The sequence below is a fragment of the Biomphalaria glabrata genome, chromosome 4 (assembly GCF_947242115.1).
Source record: "Biomphalaria glabrata chromosome 4, xgBioGlab47.1, whole genome shotgun sequence".
Classification (NCBI taxonomy): domain Eukaryota; kingdom Metazoa; phylum Mollusca; class Gastropoda; family Planorbidae; genus Biomphalaria; species Biomphalaria glabrata.
The window spans coordinates 4,590,756-4,614,194 of NC_074714.1; the positions used below are offsets into that span (position 1 = coordinate 4,590,756).

The following is a 23,439-nucleotide window of genomic DNA, read 5'->3' on the forward strand; positions in this document are numbered from 1 at the left end:
TTTTTATGTATGTTATAAGCAAATCATCAATTCATGAAGACATGTTGTTTAAAAAATATAGGTAGTAGTGATTTAAGCCTTTCATTATAAACTGTGAAGAATGTACAGTAGTTAAAAGTATTATTTCATCAGGCTATTTTTTTCTATTACAAGTGTCTATTTTAGAGTAGAGAAATCTCACTACACCACAGCAACACTATATCGGGGAGCACTTGTGATTTCATTACTGTCATTATTTAATTTTGTATTCTTTTTGTATACGTTCTTCTATAGGTCTCAATGTTATAAACATTTTTCAACATGTGTCCAGGTTTCTCCCCTATGCTAGAAGTAGGCCTACTGTGAACATCTAGAATATATTCTCTTTAGACATTAAGTTATAAAAAAACAAATAATAAACGCCGTATTAAATTGTGCTGCTTGTGTTCGTCGATTACTTTTAATGCTGTTGAAGAAACACACACAACTCTACTACATTTCAAAGTACTTTGTTTCACTATAAACTACCTATATGCTCTCTATATATACATAATATACGTTGTTTCTTTCACACATCTTATTTGTAAACAAGTACGGTGTTGTATGAGTTATTGTCAGTATGGTGTTTCAAAGTAGTAGTTTTACTTGGCGGGACCACTCCACGGGGTTAACAAATATATATATAATCGCACAATTTTCTTTCCTTGAAAATAGTTTGCATTAATGTAAACTGGCGAATTTCAGGATTGTTGACGTGATTTGAAGTAACGTCTGTATAATATTAAATATAAGATAAGAAGGCGGAAATGGCTGAGCTACCGATGAAGAGAATGAGCAACAGGAACAATTAGGCCCAAAAATGTGATTGTTTGTATAACATTCATAATGACTAATTTCGGAGAGTGATTGAAGAATGATGGACACTAGATCTTCGAGTAGGATTCCTTTGTTTCGACAGTGCTATGTCAGCTTACAAAAATAATGTCGCCCATTAGAAACCGCCCAACAAATCCTTTTATGTCTAAAACTTGAATAAAATCTGGCACTACTTCTTAAAATCTACTTTACAGTAAAATGTAAACGTACCTGGTAAGTAAATCAACAGTTAGTAAAATTAGAAACTATTTATAGTACGAGCTATTTATTCTTCAAGCAGAAAGTTCATAAATAAGCCTTACTAGCATTAATCACATGTAATTACACAAAAAAAACAACAACAACACATAAATACATGAATTTTCATTTTCACTAGTTTTCACATATCTGTGATACTATTAATTAAAGATGTCTGCGTTAAGATAATGAGTAACACTATATATATATATATATATATATATATATATATTGCAGCGGTTCTCAATCTTTTTAGCTCATGGACCCCTAATACAATTTTCCAGTAGGTGGCGACCCCCAACCATAAACAATTTTCGTTCATAGGCCTAGGTAAATGAGATTTAACTAGTGTTCTAAAATCGTTATTCAAATGTACCGATCTGATATCCAGAATGTTAATTCCATTACCAAAAAAAAAAAGAGTATCATTTATTACTTTCGTTTATTTACTTTTCTATTGCGTGTTTATAATATTCAAGTTGCATACATAATATACAATTTAAAAAATATTGCTAAGCATGGGAAACGTACAGTCTTCGATACAGTAAGCTACATTGCTACAAAATATTTGCGACAATATTTTCAAAAACGTCACAGTTTGTGTGAAGATAGAACTATTTTTTAAAATTATGTTTTAAATTATTTTAGGAATTTATATCTTCTGCATTAAGTTTACTTCTGTATTTAGACTTCATAACTAACTGGCAGAAACAACAAATGTTTCGCAAAGATGTGTTGTTGCTAATAGAAGAGGGAGCCGTGGAAAAAATCACAAATAGAGCAAAATGAATGTAACTGTCATTGAAGAGAAATCCAATTTAGCTGCATTGATGTAATGCTTGTTGAAGTGTATTCGTTACTAATATATGTCAATGACTCAAACAGTAAGTTACCACGAATTCTTATGACGACTCATTCTGTACCAAACACTGAAATCCAGGCCAACTCATAGCAGCATCTTTGCAGACACCGCAAATGTTTTCCCAAAAGGTCTTTTACTTTTCCAAAAATTAACCAACTTTTTCAATTACATTACATGTTGTAGCGGTAGTTTCAAGAGGCTTGCTTAGATAAAACTAATCTTTAAACTCGCCATTATGTCTATATCTCAAGTTAACCAGTGAACAATTGACAACGTCTGTAGATTCATTAAACTGGATGCTAAACAGTAGAAAGGAGCAGACATCATTTCTTGCTGGTTATAACACCTTAGAAACGAACAAAAATAAAAAAAAAAAACAACGTCCGATGAAAAATAGCCAAAAAAAAAAAAAAAAAACAACAAACAAACAAAAAAAAATTTTCCGGTTGTCTTCGGTGACCCCTGGCAATTGGTCATTCGACCCACAGGTTGAGAACCCCTGATATATTGAAAGACTTAAAAAGGAAATGTAATGTATACTGAAGGACGTGGCGATTGTAATTGAACATAAATGTTTCTGTCCACCTCGATAAGTTAGAGTCCAGTGATGCCTAAAATACGGCCCGCGGGCCAGATCCGGCCCGCCACGTACTTCCATCCTGCCCGCCGAAACGTCGGCACAAAATATAGAAATCCCCCTCCCCCAAAAAATTTTCAAAATGTATCTTTACCTACGTTAGGACCCTCACTTTTTTCTAATGGATTACTACCAAGGCATTTAACATTTGTGCGTTCATTAAATAGGACTATAGTATCTACTAGGCAAAGTGAACGATCTTTACTTTTGTAGAACATGATACCATTGCTAGCCAACATGGTTTGTTTTTAAAAAACAAGAAGAAAATATAAACAGAACTTATGCAATTTTTTTTAAGTGTAAAAGAAAATTCAAATATCCCAATAATTCAATGTAAGTACTAGATCCTCGGGTTTGAAATAAAGTAGTTTCAGGTTAATTTCATTACGTTTTTGTATCTTTTTAATCATGTGGACCGCGACACTAGTGTTGGAAATAAAAATTGCCTACAGATTGAATTAGGTTGGGCATCACTATACACTCACACTATTTGAGTTACTAGTCTTATCTTATATAATACAGACGTATGTAATAAAACACATCATATATAAAGATAAAAAGCTTTATAGACTTGACTATCAGTTATTTTTACTTTTGTTTTACAAATTAAACAAATATTCATGGAGGAAAAAAATACCGCACGACATTGCCCTCCCTTAAAAATAGTAACATACAATCTTATCAATCTCTCCTGTTTAGCAAAGCGCATTTTCTCTTTTTTTTTTAAAAAAAAAAAACAACCTTCCCGTTCTTATTAAATGCCATATTTTCTCTCCCCAAATGAACTCAGTGTTCACATTTAGCTGTAATCTGTTCAAAATGAATTTCCTGGTATTAGGTTTCCCAACCAGCGCAGCAGGAAAGCATCAGAAAAAGGATTACCTCTACACAGACAGTTCGTCTTTATCACCAGAATATCTTTGATTACGATTTCGCCAGAAGAGAAAAATAAACCCGAAGGATTTAGAGATGACGGTGTGGTGGAGGTGAATAAAATACATATTAGGCTCTGCCCCCTCCATCAACTAAGGGTAGTCTCAAGTGAAACTTCTCATTTACTTTCGGTATTTTACAGTGAAACCTCACTGGACTTTTTACACGTTTTTTCTTTGTGTTCCTTTGTGAGCAAGTAATTGCACGGCATAATTGACTCGCTGCTGACAGCATCCATCATCTGGCCTACGAGGCTATGTACTTTGTCTCAGCCTGACAATGACATACATTTGGCAATGGTGTGAATGTATGCATAGGTGGAAGTAGAGAAGGTAGATACAAACCAAACCAAGGTAGTCTCAAATATTGGTCTAAAAAGGGTTTATTTATTATAGTGTACCACTGGTAGCCAAGACCTTCCACTATTTTTAACACTTTCCATTTGTTCTGAAAAAGAACAGGTATGCGCACTTCAATATCCATCTTATAGCACGTCAAAATAAGGGGAAAATGAAGGCCATTAAGTGACCTGTGAACTTAAGAAAAAGATATCAATTAGCACTGGAGTAAAAATGTAAGTGACAGCTGGCCCACTTGTTGCTAATCAAATATTTTAAAGTATATATATCTACTTTTTACTAGATAATTGGTTCCACATGTCCGAATCTTTTCTTTCTTTGTTGAAAATTAATTACAGATTCTAAATCAGTGTTTCTCAAACGTTTACTGGTAGCACCCATAAAAAAAAATACAATTTCGTTCGAGCCTCACTCTTTTTTTTTTTGGAGGGGGGGGGGAGAAAGCTAAGGATTGGGGGGAGTGCTGTAAGCTCTCGCATTGGTACTCCGTGAGGGGTGGGGGGTTAAGGATGGAATGAAAAAAGAAGAGAAGAAACTTACAGAGAAATAATTATAACAATTTTTCAGTTTTCTTCGCATATATATTTACATGTTAGGAATCCAAATGTTCATTAAAGTTAGTCTATTTAGTCCTTTTCTATTCGTATCAACCAAATTACAAAAACAGTAACAAAGCATATATTAATGTGTATCGATAAGTTTGGATCAGACAAGCTCTAGATTAACAATAATAAATCTGTGCTATTAGAAATATTTTTTTACCAATTGTTTTTCGTTAAATCGAATTACCATTAGTTTGGAGCAATAAAGTAATCATATCATCTTCGGGTTTATGTAAGATGTCTTGTCGGGCCAGTCGGGAACTTTTTTTTTCTAATGCAAAAGTCTTCAACTTATTGATACATAGTAGTTTCGTGAAATTTGACCATTCTGACATAAGCAAGTCGATAAGAAGTGTTTTTAAATGTTTTCAAATTGTCTCTGCGTGTGTGTTTCTTTATGTTGCAAACGCTTCTTGCGAAACGGTGTACATTTTTAAAGGTCTTACTTAGAAGATGAAATAATGCCTCTTACTTAAAAATACTAATTGGGTATATTGTACACATTTTTTTGTCTACCTAGTTAATATTCAAACTTGGATATATAGCTATAAAAACAAGGTTACAAAAGACAGTTTGTGTGCAAACACAAACTCAAAATCGGCCCCCGAAGTGGTCCACCCAGGCAGGCTTCAATATTTTCAGAAAGAGCATCCGAATGAAATTATATCAAAGACAAATGAGAGATAAGAATGGATAAAGAAGATTAACAGATCTTGTGTAGTGCCCCAACGGTCCAGATAGATGTGAACCTGGCCTAACTAGTTCCCCTTATAGACCTTGTGGTCTATAGGGCAGATGATGTAAAGTTCATCTGTTTTTTGTGGCCTACGGTTAACGAGGGTGTCATGTAGCCAGCACAACGACCAACCGCCTTTACTTTTCCCCAACTAATGTCAGGTACCCATTAGAGCTGAGTGAACTCAGAGGCACCCAAAGATTCTAGAGTTGAAAATCCCAGTCTTCACCAGGATTCGAACCCGGGACCCCCAGTTCGGAAGCCAAGCGCTTTACCGCTCAGCCACCCCTGGCCTAAGTGATGTCTTATAATTGATCTAATTGTTTTGAAAAGGCTCAATCTCTTAATCGAATCCTCAAAAAAAAAATTAAAAAAATTAACGCAATAAATAAATGTTAAGAAAAATGACTTTTACAGGATTACTATTCGTTTTAAATTAGGTTTAACTTATAATGCATACTAATTAGCTTTTTCTCTTTATAAAAAACTGCTTGCATAACTGATTTTAAAAATTAGAGTTTTCGCTTTCAGAAAAAAAAAGTAGCCGTTGCATCAGAACTTTGAATGGTCTAAAACATTGTGATGTCGGATTTTCAATATCTTTTCTAGTTTACGAGATCTAAACGGGACGGACGGACGGACAGACGGACAAGCGGACAGACATTTCACACAAATTTAATAGCGTCTTTTCCCCTTTCGGGGGCCGCTAAAAAACATTTTTTTTCGTCTTTCGAAGAGAGCAATGGCCGACTTCGCCCCCTTCACTAAAAAATGCTGTTCTAAGCATAGAGTTACTCTGTATTATATATCTATAATTAGTGTCAATATTTTTGTAAATGCTCTAGTTAAACAAAATAATAATGGCTCATACACAAGTTCATTTGTAAATTTTGATATTTTTTATTCTTATATCCTTGTCCCACGGATCATTTTGCGAAGAAAACCTTTAAGGAAACTCTTATGTTGTTAAAGGTAAAGTTCCCCTTTGAGACCTTGCGGGGGCAGATGACGTAAAGTTCAACTGCTTCTATAGCCGACGGTCAGTGAGGGGTCATGTTGCCAGCACAACGACCAAATGCTGTTTTGTTAAAATGTTCTCTTTTATGCTTTGATAATTGAGCCTATCTTTCAGTGGCCGAAACTGTTATTCTTAACAATTGAGAAAATAGAATCAATAGAGAAGCCAAGAGGATGGACGGGTGGGAGGCTGAGAGGCGTATAGACCTAACACTTCTAACACACCTATCTAACCAGGGGGCTAGAGTTTGTTTGTTATTAGGATTGGACTCGAGATGAGCGCCAAAAGGTAATCACTAGACGATACAGAGTTTTCAGACTTGTTCTAACTTGTGGCGGTTTCCCACCAGCGATCCAGACATCTCCTTTATACTTCCCTTCAATGTGGGCCTATTCTATCCTAAAATGAGTGAATATAAATTGTCTACTTGGCCAGCCTATATGTCTTTGTTTTATCTGATTAAAGCTTTTTTTTTATTAGTCATTATTTATATTAAAAAGCACAATATCAATCATTCTTAATTACATGCAAATTTCCTCATAAAGTAAAACAAATACTTAAATATATGAATAAGTAAGGTGAAGATCAATATGGTGACCTAGAATATTTCGTATAAATAAAAGCCTTCTGTAAAATAAAAAAAGTTATGTACCAGTGATTAAAAAGCATATGTATAAACATACCGTGATACCAGTGCCGGCATTAGATAATTGGAGGCCCTAAGTGAAGTGAGTTTGGTGGCCACAAATATAATAGAATAATAAAACTATATTATGTGAGGAAAACTTTAATTACGCATTTTATTTAAAACCTGTATGCTGCAACAATATCATAGGGCACAAGATTCGCTATTTCTCTTAAAAACATTATTTTGAGTTTTGTACAAGGCCCCACCAATCGGAGGCCCTAGGCGGCTGTCTAGTTTGCCTATGTCTAAGGCCGGCCCTGGTGATAATCAGAGACTATACTATTCTTTAACATACGCTTTTCGCTTTTTTTTTTAAAAGGCGTTTTTAAATTTCTTCTAGCGGACACCAATTGTAAAGTCCCATAACTCAAGTAATAGACTGAAATCTCTAAAATACTGGATTCACTCCCTTAGTTTAAAAAAACAGAAACCAAATGCGAGTTTTAAAAAAATGTGCAATCCCATTTCCCCCAATGGCCATATTATGACGGACCTAGATGTCATTGCAAACTATTCAAACAGACTATAATTTCTCAACTTTTTCTGCACAGAATACAGAAGGTAACATTGATTGAGCTGGGTGGGATCTGCTCGAGTACAAACTGCAGTTGTTGACTAACTTTATAGACCCAAACATAACAAATATCTCAACATCATGTTCCATTTTATATGACAAGTAGATCTATTGATAGATATTTGGCGTTTGAAGAATTCTAAAGTAAAATTTACGGTTAACCTTAGCAATTACAAAGAAATGGAGGAAAAAAGAATAATTAGCACACATAATCAAGGCACTCATGGGCCCTGGTTCAAGAATATAATGGTGGGCCTCCTCCCCCTCCCCAAGATTATGACAAAAGCATATCTCGTGGTCTCGAATGCATCAGTACATTTCAAAAGCATCATTTCTATATGGGTTAGGGTTATTACCTTCTGTAAATTATGATGTAATGACTCTCAGTTAAGTGACAGTTTTGGACGAGCAGGAGTGGTCCAAATGCATCATGACACTAAACGCTTACCGTATAACACGTCTTAAAAGTAACTATCTTGTGTTTAATTTTAACTAAAAATGTTTTAATAAATATTCTTTAATGTGAGTTGATATGCTCATTTATAATAGTCCAACTCTGATAATAAACATATATATAATTTAATAACATGATGAATGAATGGAATGAATGAATGGTTTAATAAAAATACATAAGAATTTAAAACATTTAAATGATTACATTCAACACATTTTATTTTCTAATTTTTAGTGCTCTCATGGGCCCCTATTGATCATGGGCCCCTTCGCGCTATGGATGATACTCCACTGCTGATATAACCCTAAACGGAGGTTATGAAAAGCAACTTTTTTTTTTTCAAATATTAGAACCTTAAGCATATGCTAAGGGCTTTACTGTAACATTTGTCTCTAGACTTCTGTAGTACAAGCTTTGATTTCCTAGACGTAAACTGAGCACAGACCAACAGAAGACGGTTATATGGAGCATCGATGTAGGCGATGGTGAAATCTGATTTCATAGGCGCCTTAAACATTTGAGATTTAAACTTGACAGACGGACAAACAAAACAAAATCAAGCCATAGTGGCTATTCTATATTGGAGCTGCTAAAAATATTCAAAATATATATTAAAATATATTTTTTTAACATCACCAATGCTACAAAGGTATGTGTTTCTCTGGGCTAAACTTTTTTTTTCCTCTTAACAGAGCAATATAGCTAATAAACGTCTTAGATAAAATAAACAAAACATTCTGATTGACAAATCTCAACATCTACACCTTCACATAAAAGTGATGTCATTAAATATGCACTAAGAGAACAACGAGATGTTAATATCCACATGGGTTGAGAACTCAAGATGATGGCCACAACCAGGATCATACACGAACGAAGGAAGGGTGAACAATCGCTATTTATAGAAATGCAAAATGAAATAGACTTTTCTATACTCTACAATCTACAGCAAAGTCTTTGAGTACTCTTTACGTTTAGAAGTACCGCTGACACACATAATAGGGAATTTTTTAAAGAAATTAATCTAAACAAGCAAACCTTTTTTTTTGCCATTAAAAGCATGATTTTATTTTCCTCGTTAGTCAGCAAGAGACTACATACTCTACATAAATAGTCGCCGTTCTCAACGAACAAATCTCCCTCTGCAAATCAAGATATAGTACCCTAAATGTATAATACTTTTCATAGCGCTCTGATCTGGCGTATTCGATTCTTCAGAATAAAACTAATTGCGTCAAGAAAAGTAAAGTGCTCTTTTCAGATCTGACATCTATTGGGCAGATGATGTAAAAGTTATCTGTTTCTGTGGCCCACGCGGTTTACGAGGATGTTACGTGGCCAGCAAAATGACCTAAAAATTCCGAAATTTTCAAATTCCAGTTTTCACTAGAATTCGATCCGGATACCTCTCGGTTGAAAAGCTAAGCGCTTTACCACTCAGCAATCATGACTTATGCGTTTGCAAATACAAGACCTGTATTGATCGTTAAGTTTTTAAATCGTACACAAACTCTCTCTCTCTGTCTCTCTCTCTCTCTCTCTATCTATCTATCACTTTCTTTTTCTCAATTTCTATTTCAATGGAACCCAAACTAAGACATAAGAGTTACGTTTATATTTCTAAGAAGACAAAGTTACAACTACCTAGAAATAGAATCTGGTAGACTAAATTGCCAACGGAAATCAAGAATGACAACCCGAGTGATCAGAACAAGATTTAGATGTCAGTAACAAACCTGAAGGATTTTTTTTTATTGCTAGCACGCAAGTCACAAGTCAATGGCACAGTTTTAAAAATATTTTTTCCATTTTATTCTAAACGATTATTTTTTTCTCTCTCAAGTTTAAGATGAAAAAAAAAACAACTTAGACCGACTGAGGACATACCACATAATACGGACATACGAGCGTATATTATTATTTTTTGTTACTATTAATAATGAATAGAAGTAAAAATGGTGTATTTTTTACGAAAAAAAAAACTGCAAGCATATTTACTTTTAAAAACTAAATGCTTCACTCTTTCAGAAAAAAAAAGTAATCGTTCCAACAGAACTTTGAAAGGTCTAAAATATCAGGATGTCGGATTTTTAATATCTTTTCTAGTTTGATCTAAACGGGACGGAAGGACTGGGGAACTGACGAACGGACGGACGGACCACACAAAAGTAATATCGGCTACTCCCCTTTCGGGGGCTGCTAAAAATGAATAAGCAACAAAATCGAATTTAAAATTGTTTTTTTTTCTTTTATAATAGCGCCACGTTTGTCCCTCAAAAGTTTCGATTTTTTTTTAGTGCATAGACCAAAGAAATCAAACCCAAAGGACGCCCAAGATTTCTAGAGATTTCTGCGAGATCTGAGGACTATAGACATCACTGAAAGTATGTGGGAGGAAATGGTGCAAGATCGTACAGCATGGCGGCAGACTGGGCGTAGTGGTACAAATCTCGCTGAGAGCAACAGGAACGAAGCGGCTAACGACAAAAGAACGAGACAGAAAGCTGCCTATCAGATCACCCTAAAACAGGTGTAGTCACATGCACGTACTGTGGCAAACTCTCAGACTCAAGGATCGGCTTGTTCAGCCTCAGCAGATCCAGCTCGGACTCAAGAAAAAAAAAACGAAACCAGTGATTCATCTGGGCGCATCCATTTTCTTCCGAATTACATTCTTGTAGCGGCCAGTTTTTCTCACTCAGTTAGGAGACGTTCAATATGAAAAGGTCGAATAGAATCTTGATAGAGGAGAACAATTAAACTCAGCCTGGAAAACCAACGACTTAGCAGTTTTAGCCACTGATTAACAAGCATGACTAGATGGCTACACGAAAAGCGTAGAACGCAATTACCTTCTCTTTTGAAGTAACATCTGTAAAAGATTGAATTATAAAATATTTAAGTAAGGTTATTCTAATTATTAACATAAGTGCGGGCCTGTGGGTAGTCTCTCCATCCCCCCCCCCTCCTGATTTAAACGCCTTTCCTTGAGAATTTAACATAAAGATAGGAGCATTTTGGCGAACGCTGTTGTCTGAAGTATTTATTTTAATAAACGGCCGAATGAATTACATATTAGTAAGGTTGAAGGTCTTAATATATGCTAATTAAAACAGTGTTTCTCAAACTTTTACTTGCGACGCCTTCTGAAATGTGAGCAATGAAGACGATTTTAAGGCGATCACGCCCAATTGAAAAGTACAATATAAATAGAACAAGAAAACATAACATTTTTTTTTACTTTAAACAAAAAACTAAACAACAAACAATGCTTATATTAAGCGCAGTTGTATCAATCAGTTTGGCTCAGCCGTGTAATTAAATTTGTAATAGATCTGGACTAAAATAATACATATCTGCAATTACAAATATTTTTACCAATTGTTTTTGTTTTGTGTTATTTCATGCTTTTAGCTTTCTCTATATGCTATGATCCTACTATCATATCCTATAATTCCCCCCCCCCCCACATAGTGTTAAACAGCTGTGGCAAAAGAAAAGGTAAAATAAACATCATTCTTTAGTATTCTTGCACACTATATTGTTGCACCAGTATTTTATGGGTTTAAATTCTCAAGATGGTCAAACGAAACTAGTCTACAGTAGAGCAATTGTCTGTGCTGCTATAGTAATCTCTAAAAATCCCAGGACATCACGGTACAAGGACCATAATCAACGACTTGTTCTAGACGCACTCAGCTAGAGTTATCTGTCTTGTTCACAGACCGCCTCTGTATCAGCGCGGGCCAGATTTTCGGGTTACAGTTTTACAAGCGTGCAAGGGCAAAAGTGCTTCAGATTTGTTTCGTATTTATTTATTTTTTAAAATTGTTTCACGTTTTTCTTTTTTTTTTAGTACGTAAAAGTATCGAAACTAAAAATAAAGTAGTTAAAATATTTAACTAGTACGATTCAAACTTATCTTGAAATAAGTCATTCTTAATTAAGAAACAGTAAGATACGTAAGATTGTTTTAATCATTTCTTTACTTTATTATGGACAGTGCTATTCATATAACACAGTACCACAAGGCTGAATCTTTCGTAGATATTCTCATGTTGTTTTTTGTTTGTTTTATTTTCAAAATAAATATGACAGAGACTTCTAGTTTCTAATTAACAAACAGTAAAACGGTTTCAACGATATGCAGGAAGTAAAGTAAGAAAGTTAATCTCTATATTCTAAAAGATACGATAAAGTATCGCCGCAGCTGGATGGTACAGGATCAAATGTGTTACAAACTGAGTGTATAGGAAATAAATAACATACTAAATAAAACAATAAATAATATTCTACAATATATTCTTTAAAAAAAAAAAAGTCCTGTTCAAAGTTGCTGACCTCATATAGTCTCCAAAATGAGATCAAAGATTTTCTCTCACTCAATGATTGTGCGCGTTAGTACATCCTGCACGTTTCAAATAACAAAACTCCATCAGGTCCTGAATCAATCAATGCCCTGTCGCCGTTTACCTGCGCTAGCACGTGATCAGCCCAATAGAGAACGTGTAGTTCACATAAGGTTCAGTCTAAATTATAATATCCTGGAGACACAGCTTGGATGGAAATAAAGTACATAGCGAACCACTGGGCTGGTTTTTTTTTGTTTTGTTTTGGCCTTTAATTTATCACGATCTAGTCCAATTCTGCCAATTGAAACAACTCATAAACTGCGGAGCAAATAAAATTTGGCTTCCTATTTTGGGCTCCCACATTGATCGATGACTTTGGCTATTTGAGAAACCACTATACGTGATTCCTGGTGCCTGTTATCAAAGTAAAAAAGTCCAAAAAATAAAATCAATTTTACCAAGTACAACATAGTGTATTACATTTTCTTTTTCAATATTTTCTTTGAAAAACCATCTGCAGTTTTTAAATAAAGGTACCAACATAGGAAATACAAAAGGAGCACATGTTAAGACAATATTGAACAGTTCCTTATTTCTCTCAAAGCTTTTAGGTCTCTTTGTCTTTTAAGCACTTTCTGTTCCTTTAAATGCAGTATTAACATCTTTCAATGTCATATCCATCTCGTTCTTTTCTAATTTTCTCTCTTGTGCACACAAATACAATATTCCTCGTTCCATATGGTAGGAAAAATTTGTACAAATGCTCCTTCTTCCCTAGTGCTATTAGAGCATGGAATGGGTTGCCTGAGCTAGCCAGGAAAACCAGTGACTTGGCAGAATTTAAGTCATTGGTTAATATGCACGACTGAATGCATGACGCGTAGGACGTAATCATCTTCTTTTTTTGAAGTAACGTCTGTATTATATAAGATAAGATTATATTTACTTAATGATTTCTTACTACACTTATCTTTTGGTAGAGTTTTATCTGAGCGTTGAAATCTTTGGCTCCGGAATTGTGGATATGCACTTCGAATCTACATAAATTTTGAGATAAATATTTAGATCCCAATGTGACTGGCAACACCCCACCCTCTTCTAAAGTATAAACGTGTTACAGGAGAACATTACTAAGCTAATGGTCTCCATAGTTAGACCTTAAAATAATCTTCTCTATTTCTTTTTAAACTAAAAAAATGCTTTTGTTTGAGTATGAGAGATGCATGTTTCCTTTATTCATGTATCGAGGAAAAAAAATATACATAGCTAGCATTTAGGTGTATCCTGTTTACAGAGTAAAGGATGTTAACAATGTTTTTTTTTTTAAAGCTTTATGATCATTTCTGTGTAAGTTTTAGCCCTACAGAATCAAGTTTCTAAGCTCTTCTATTTGCAGATTATTAAAAATATAATTTAATTGGTCAAATTAAAGTTTAACTTAGCTGCTTGCGATTGTTTAGATTCTAGTTGAAATCCTTTAATATTTGTATCTATCTAGTATCTATAATATATTTGCGAAAATAACACTAACTGAATGATTCATTCATTCACTGTCAAGAGATCTGTGGCACTACAAAATGGATTTGCATGAAATTGTGTTCAAGGGTTCTTTTTACCTAGGTTTTGATATATTCGCCGTTGAGCGCGGAAATTCGCAAAACATCGCCAAGCTTTCTATTCGACCTTTCTATTTAATTTTTGGTATTTCCAAAAAAAAACAAAAACAAAAGTCCACAGTCTCTATTCATAGTTTGGATATATAAATGTTTAATAGCACAAACCTTCATTTTTGAAAGCAGTAAATAACACTTTTGGAGCGTAACTCTCCATTTTAGACACTTAAAACAAACAATCTGATATTCACTTTTCACCCCCAAACGAAATAGATGTATGAATAAATGGATCGCTGTGCTCCAAAACTAAATATAATTAATGCAGGAGTTATCTTTTCTTTGTGGATGGAGATAACGATTGCCACTATTCACGGTGTGTGTGTGTAGCTCTATAATGGGAGCCATTTCGTTCAAAATGCCCCCAAAAAAGGAACCCAAAAGAGCGAACATATTGTCTATAACCCATTTTATGCAAGCTTGTTCTCTTCACCTTTTGTTACAGACCATACAATATTTCAATATAGAACTGATTGTTAGAGATTGTATGTAGGGCATTTTTTTTCTGGGAGTGGGTTAGTGATAATAGTTTTAACAGGCCTAACTTGTGTGTGAATGGGGAGAGTTATATTGCGGGCGATTCCATTTAAGGATTTTTAAAAATGGTGCTTGCCATAATAAACATTTAGCATCAACTATTTCAATGCAGCGAATCAGGGATACTAGAATTCACTGGAGATTTTAATGTTCTTTTGTTGAGCTTGTGAGGAGCGGGGAAGCAAGTGATACCAGAATTCACGGGACAAAAGTATGTGTGTGTGTGTGGGGCGGGGAAGGCGTTATGAAGTGAGACGTTCCAAACAAATTTAATATGGGAAAAGCCTTACGATGCACTGTGTGCACAAACAGAGGGTTCCAGAGTAGGATGATGAGGAGGAGACAGAGAGAGAGAGAGAGAGAGAGAAAGAGAATGAGAGAGAGGCAGAGGGGAGAAGGAGAGAGAACGTACTTTTTCAATGTAACGTAACAGATGCTAGAATTTACAAACTAAAATATGTATGTTAAGGTAAGCGTTAAAATGCGGAACTTTATATTGGAATTGTAAAAGAAAAAATAGATTTTGGCACCCCCCAAAAAATAATAATTATATATATATATATATATATATATATATATATATATATATATATATATATATATATATATATATATATATATATATATACCAGAAAAATCAACTGGCGTAGCCGGTGGGTAATGCTAGTAACTATATTAGTTGACTTAAGAATTGTCGGCCCTCATGTCAAAATGCAAGATAGGAGACGCGTACAAGTTACAAGAGCAGGATAGAAACTTGCGCAATTTTGTACAGTTATCAGTATGCATTTCTCAATAAGTTCCATCTAAAAATACAGGGAAATTAAAATGAACAATACATACACTGACTTGACAAATTCTTAAGTGCTCTTGGATTGCACTCCGAAAGGTACACTGATAAACCATTTTATCCTTTTTGGACAAACAAACCTACATGGCATTGCAAGTATTTGGTTACATTTTGAGGCATTAAAAATTAATGGCATGATTGATTTAAAATAGTTGCAATTTCACTCAATATAAGCGAGCTTTTTAGAAGATTATTTTTTATATATAAGTTGGTGTTTACATTTGTTTAGTCCCCGCCCCACATCCAAACCACGGTGATTGCAGGAGGCTCCAACATACTCCAACGTACTCGACAGCCTCTGTTATGATCTAACGAAAATAATGGCAAGTTTCACCTTTATCTAAAGGTTCTTGAGTTCTCAAAATCACAAACTCACATACATCTTACCATTTGATTTATGTTCATCCTAACTATTTGATCCAATAATTAATGCCATCTACTATTAACAGAATAAACAAATATTAACAGAATTCATAAAGTTATTTTAAGTAAAAGGCATTGGGTAACCAACACATACAATTTATTTAATAAGCAGCCAGATAACTATATTTAAAACAAAGACAACTTCCTAAGCGAATTGTGGTGGGAAGCGTGGTCGAGAGGCCAAGTGCGCTTGAACTTGGCTACCTAGAAGGGGGCTCGAGGTTCGACACCCGACTCGGGCAGAGTTGCGTTTACTGAGCGCCTAAAGGCAGCTCGGAAAACCAACACCTAGATACCCCCTCCCCCCCCCCCCCCACCGGTCCACAAATAAGATTGGACCAAAGCGCTCTGAGCATGCTATAAGCATGAAAGTAGCGCTATATAAAAGCTATAATAATAATTGTTCTTAAAGAAATTGCACAACAGATATAACAAACATGTTTTTTTCCCTTCTAATTAATAGCATTTTTTTTCTATATAATTTTAAAACATTTTTTAAAATAATAAACGATTATATATAATATTATTTTTCCATCTGAAATGTTTGTTGACAGCATTAGGAAGAGGAAGGCTATAAGATGAAATAAAAAGTCGGTCAGATAAAAGCAGTAATTATTTCGTATCAAGTGGTACATTCTGCTCCCATCAATTGGGATGTTCTCATTTTTCACTGGAGCACACAATTAGCAACATAAAAAATAACGAAATAAAAAAAGTTATGCTACACAAAAAAAAAAAAAAAAACTGTAAGGAGGAGACATAGAATCTTCAATAACAAATATTCCATAATTCGATAGTTCTTTTTTTTTTTTGGGGGGGGGGGGGGGGAGGGGGGTACTTCTCCTCCTATCGAAAAAAATATCTTCGAAATATTTAAAACTGTACATAATGGCAGCGAATCAATACATTTTGTTTAATACCTATTTTTTTTTTTAATAGAACAATAAGTCGTCTTACAGTGTTTTGGTAAAAAAATATACTAAGACTCTACGATTAATTGTGACAAATTGATGTAGCATAAAAACTTTATAACCTGCGAAATTAAGTAAGTACTTTCCACATTTGTTACTATGCTTTTAGCGACACAATATAACAATATATTGAACATATAGTTATACTAGATAATTTACACAATTTCTTTTCTTTTTTTTTTTTTGGGGGGGGACACAAAATATGTTATTTCTTGACAAAAATACTACAGCCCCCCCCCCCCCCCCCCCCCAATCGAAAAGGTTAGAGTTAGTCGGGGGGCTGGAGGTGGAATACATTCCTCCAGCAGTATTTGCACGTGTTACAATTAAGATACTCTTTTACGTGGCGGTTGAATGAAAACATTTAAACACCGCCTTTCTATTCAAACCAAATTTTACGCAATATAAAAGTGTTGAAATATCATAAATAGCATATGTAATTTACATAAGTAATTAGTTTAAACTAACACAATAAATCTGTGCGATTAGAAATAATTCTACCAGTTGTTTTTGTTTAGAGCAATTTCATGCTTTTAGCTTTCTTAATGCGATATAATCCTATGACTTGCCTGGAGTAGTCGTCTAGTGGGAAGGGGAGGGGAAGAAGGGGTTATCTACCTTTGCTTTTTAAATGCATAAAAAAAATTGAACTCAGGGCTCAAGCCTCCCCAAGAGGACTAATTCAACTTATATCACCACATATGTCAAGTACGATTTCTTTCCCTTATTCACTAACCAACAAAACAATAAATTACCAATAGATTGTTAATTTCTTTTTATTGATTCCTGTTTAATTAGGTACACACACAAAAATTGTGCAAAATTTCAACTTGATTTGAAATTAGGTGTGAGAGAAATACAAACTTGTTAGCTGACAGTAAAAAAAAAAAAAAGGAAGAACTGAATACAAAAATCGGCTTGACTTATCCATGCTTTGAGTGTATACGGCTTTTCAAAGGGAAGATAGAACTTAACAGTCATCATGGATTTGATCCAAAATGAGATTGTGCTCCTCTTCGACCGCTTAGAATGAGCTTCTTATTTTATGTGTTGTCATAAGGCTTTATATGGAAAGAGTATCTTGAGCAATAAGCACATATTTATACATGTATTCATAAAGTGTTGAATTTAAAAAAACTACTTTTATGGAACGTAAGGAAGACAAAAACAATGTTTTATATTTGAGGATAATACCTCCTGGCTTTGCTTGTTTTGTTGGTACAGTTTATTGTAAAGAAATATGTAGAACTCTTTTCAGGTTTGCATATTTTTTTCTATCTCTATTCTAGTTGCATTTAGCTTTAATGTCTCAATCAATATTTACACATAAGAAGGCCTACAAAGTTTCTCTCTCCCATATTTTTCTTTTGCCTATCTCTCGTTTTCCCTTTTCTTTAGTTCAATATTCTATATGGATCTCGGCCCAATCGAAATTCATTCTGTTGTAGCAGCTGGAGCCAGATACAAAGAAATTGAACTTATTAAAATGCCAATTTCGACTTAATTAGCTTCATGTAAAGTAGAGAAAAAAACACAAACAACCACCTGGAAGCCACAGTCAGCAGAGAAATTTGTGAAGGAGCTTGAATGGCTACACAAAAAAAATATCTGCATTCATGCATCCATGTGTCCCTACTGCATGTACTCATGGCTACAAAAGTTGAAGTCTTAGTGTAGACATACTGAAGCAGTGAGCTTGAATGTATAGAAGAACAAAGTTGAACGGGCTTGTTTTCGTTTGACAAGCTTCACTCTTCACTCTTTGATATGAATATATTGTTAACGAAGTTAAGAGGGTTCTTAGAGAAAGTTTCTAACATGCTTAAGGCGATTGATTTAAATCTTGACTAAAATTTTTTTAGTATCAATCAGATTTTAATCCAACTTTTCGGATAGCCATAAGCCAAGGGGTATACAACTCAGCCTTCCCCAGTATGAGTATTTCATATATTGGTTTGAGGTAATAAGTGAGTTTGTAACAAAAACATATTTCTAAAAAGCAAAGCTTATATTAAGTGTAGTTGTATCAATTGGTTTGGTTCAGCCGTTTGATTAAATTTATAGTAGATCTAGACTACATCTGTGCGTTTAGAAATATTTTTACCAATTATTTTTGTTTAGTACAATTTCATGATTTTAGATTTCTCAATGCGCTATCACTCGTCTTGACCAGTTAGGAAAAAGAGGGTATCTGTGTGAATGTTACCGCTATCGCTTTTTTAAATGCTTAAAAAATGTTCACTCAGGGCTCGAGTCTCCTTAACGGGACTAATTAAATGACATTCGTCAAGTACAATTTCGATACCAACAAAGTAATTAATTATCAATAGTTAATTAATTAATTGGTTAATTTATTTTTATTGATTCTTGTTGTGTCATGTACAAGAAACAATTGTGCGAAATGTCAACTTGATCCAAAATTGGGTGTGGGAGAAATAACGTGTACAAATCTTTTTAAAAGAGAGAAAGAATTGATTTAAGCTTTGCAATAAAAAACAAACTTTCTTCTTAACTTCATATTTACTTACCAAACAGACTACCCACCCAGTGCCGGATTTAAGTAAGGGGAGGCCTTGAACAGGATGTGTGTGGAGTCTTTAATGAAAATGAACTTAATTATTGCTTAGCAAATTCTACATTTAGTCTCATTTTATTATTTTCTGATTAGTATCGATATTGTTTCTGTAAGTTTCAAATTTGTTTACTTTGTGGAGCCCTTACTTTGAGTGTCAGACCTCTGGGATGCTGCACTGATTGTACTGCCATGCCCACTACAGACCACTTATGTCTTGAGATGTGTGAAGCACTGAAACAAACTGTAAGCTCGTGAAGAGTAATAATGTTTACTTTGAAAAGGACCATGTATTTTGTTTAAATTAATTAACACCGACGCTTTAAGCTTTCATTGTGTTTCCAGCAAAATTGTATCACAATACTCCTTGTTATTAGAACATTTATTCACATTCTAAATAGAGGATATGTCATCTTTAGTTAACTTGATCAATGACAAGTACAATTTTCATCAAATGTTACAGTTGTTTTTGTTTTTACATAGCATTAAGTCCCAAGAGAATAAATACAGACGTCACTTCCTCCCACTTTAAACACCCCAAGTAAAAAAAAAAAATAAAACTAATGTTTTGTGGATTTACCATAAAATTAAAGTAAAAAACCAAAAGATTTATAAATAAGCAGACAGAAGATATTTTATAGTGAGCTGTCAAGTTAATTAATTAAACGAAGACTTAACTAAAATGTAATTTTTATGCCCAAAACAAAGGGCCTGATTCATTTCACATTTGGGTGTAAGGACAATATTATTACCTTTCATTATCCGAATCTACCTATAGTAGAATAATTTCTTAAATGTATATAAATACATCAGTTGGTGATAAGTACTAAGTTGTTTTTCTTTTTGAATAAATGTAAGTGAACCAACAGGGGTATAGTTTGGTGTGTATTGATTAACAACTGCAGAATAGTCTTGTAAAACGTTTCACATGTTTCGGATGAGGTTCCTTCAGATTCTGAAGATACTAACATCCTGGCCCAAACCCCCCAGCAGGACGACAAATCATGGCAGAGGAAATGGTTCGAACCCGGAACCACTGAACGACAGTCCATGGCACATACCACACGACCAGGCAGCCACTCAGCCTTGAACTTGTATTTTAAATTAAAAAAAACAACAACTCTATACAGCGTTTTTGTCTCCATTGGAGGTGTCAACGTATGTATGTCTACGTATTCACGTGAAATCCTGCACTAAACCTAAGTCTTCGGGTTCAAAGACAACGTCTTATTATTATTGTCTCTAATAAATTAAGTCTTCAAAAATGCTAAAAACAGCACCAGTTTTAGTAACATGGAATGATTCTAAATTAGATCAAGATCCTAACCTTACAGTTACCAGCGAAATTTCATCTCACGTACATAATCGTCAAATAAACAGCCTGATTTCACTCTATCAGATCGACACTAACATTTTATTTCAATATTACATTATTACTGCTGAAACTATACTACCTATAGTTCGATACTATATTTCTGAAGCATAATTTCCAGTGTGTGCGAGATATGAAGAAGTCAAAAAGATTTGTTGAATTATTATTGTGGCCAAGGATTAGGCAGGCATCGACGAGATAGCCTATTTTTAGGTTAGCGATAAGGATAATAAGGATATTCTTGATCATTTGTGTGCCAGAACTAAGAGACAACCATTTCTCTTGTCTCAATATTAGACCTAATGATTTTATCGTTTGAGGACGTATGTCTTTCCACGTGCTAAGCAAAACTAAATACTTTCTTTGAACCGTATAAGCTAAAAAAATTTTCTAAGAGAGAGAGAGTGAGAGAGATTTATATTGTTATTCAAACCGTATCAAGCTTACGTGGGGGAGTTTTGGAATGTATGTGTGTGTGTTTATGATTTTAATCATAAGGAAAGAAAAGGGGGGGGGGAGTGTTTTAGTTGGGTAGGATGACGAGTTTCTGATGAAATCACGAGGTTGAAGTGAATACAATGGATTTGGGTGAAAGTTGTAAAGCAGACAAGCAATAGACGTGAGACTGAAGGGACGTGTATGAGTTGTATCTTGTTTCAAGTATCATTTCACTTGTAGTTTGACAGGCATCTACTTTCAAGCAAAGGTTTTGTATATTTATAAATACAAGTTTGGAATTTGTTTTACAATAAGCCAAGTTTAAGGTTATTTCAACTTAATTCTAAAAACAAATTTAAACAATTAATACTCCTACATCGGTTAGTAGTACTAGTTATTCAGAGCTACAAACCGATGACTGGACAACAACACTCGGAAGCAGCAGTTCCTTAGTACATTTTAGGAACACAGAGGAACCCATCATTGATTCAGCCTCCGGCCTTCGCATGGGAGGAGGAGCCCATGACGTTTGCTTGAGTTGTGTCTCATGAAAACGGATTTGATTAAATGACCATCTACTGGATGGGGGGCCTCCAGACATAGGTGTCGGTGAAGAGCCAACCTCTTATTCCTGGCATCTTGATAAAATCCTTACCTTTGGTCAAAGTTCAACCTCAACGAGGGGGAGTAGCAGTGTAATCATTTTGTGTAAAGCATGTTTGTTTTCTTTTCTAAGATAATTCAAAACTTTACAAATGTATTGTAGGTATTGTAGTTTTTTTGTAGCCATATGAATTGACTCACGTTAAGATTTCATAGATTCCTTCAGAAAGAAGATTACCACGTCATAACCTAAGCCTTATGCAAGACTGCAGAGAAGGGATCGAACAATATCTAAGATTTTAACAAAAAACTTTTTTCCTTGCCAATAATCTAATTTTCATTGTCATTTCAAACTTTTGGTCATTAGTACATTGGCCTAGTAAAAAAATCCGGTACCTATGGTTTTATCTCTTTATACTCGTTGTGCATTAACAAGACAACTATTGTTTCATATATCCTCACTTTTATTTGGTTCTTTAATATCTTTATACAAATAGTTATTATAAGTATCTCTGGGTAAATAAAATCTCTGATTTATTCTATTAGCAAAGTTCCCCTTTCAGACCTTGCGATCTAAAGGTCATCTGTTTCTGAGTCCAACGGTTAAAAAGCGGAGTCGTATTTGGTCAGAGAAGAACAACGACCAACTGCTTTACCCAACTAAAGTCAAGTACCTATTAGAGTGTGGTGGGCTCATGGCCGCCCTAAAATTCCCGAAATTGAAAATCACAGTCTTCACCAAGATTTGAACCGAGGACCCCAGGTTCGGAAGCCACCGCGCCGCCTATTTATACCATTATCTCTATGATTTATATAGGCTTATTAATGTGTGGATCCTTGTGTGTAGAGAACATAGGATGCTTTTTTTCTTGCAAACGTTAATAAAAACGAAAAGCAAACTTAATAAAAGGAAGACATTTGGGGAGAGCCAAGAGGCTTTCATTAGCTGTGTGCTAGATCTTTATGAAATCTATTTTGGGCTAACCATAACAGTCTGGCCTCAAGAAATTCCACTTTTTAACTCTTATAATGTGTCTTGTTCAAGAAATATTTTTTTTCACGCATATAAAAATATTGATTAACGATTTAGTCACTTCTTTCTAAAATAGTTTAAACGATAAATTGTAAACAAGAAGTAATATTGAAAGGTTTAAATATTAATAAACCTTTATGGACACTGAAGTTTAGTCATGAGTAAATTGTAAATCTGTAAGAGTTGCATCAGCTTCCAAGTCAAATTAAAACTCTCTTCCTCATTAGTGGTCTCTGTAATCCTTGGTCTTTTGGGAGTGTATCAGGTACACGGAAAAGAAAACAAGGTCTTGCTGGCCGCAAAAGGAGGAACTCCTAAAAACTGTGAAGAGAGCTGAGCTGGTTCAGTCCTATTGTAAGACATGACTCACTTTCAAAAGTCGTTCTTCAAGGTACAGTGGAGAGAGCAAGAAGAAATGGTCAACCACAGAGAAGCTGTCTGGACAAGGTAAAAGAATGGATGAGCCTCTAAACTGATATTCTGCAACGAACAGCTGCTGACCTGAAAGAGTGGAGAGATTTGGTTTCTCGAGCTGTCGCAGTACCCCTACGACGAAAGTCAAGAGACAGATGAGATGAGAAGATATGAGAAGTTTTGTAACTCTAGTAATTGATATTATTTTCACATAATATTCAAAATTGAATGAGCTTCAGAAGAAAAATA

General features: G+C 34.5%; 2 protein-coding genes across 3 annotated transcripts in view; both read right to left on the bottom strand.

Moving 5' to 3' along the window:
- The window catches only part of LOC106066212 (polynucleotide 5'-hydroxyl-kinase NOL9-like), a 329,067-nt gene that overhangs the window by 203,623 nt on the left and 102,005 nt on the right, over positions 1-23,439 (bottom strand). The gene's annotated exons all lie outside the window — the stretch shown is intronic.
- Positions 1-23,439, bottom strand: part of LOC106061915 (protein Wnt-5b-like) — a 221,903-nt gene that overhangs the window by 156,250 nt on the left and 42,214 nt on the right. The gene's annotated exons all lie outside the window — the stretch shown is intronic.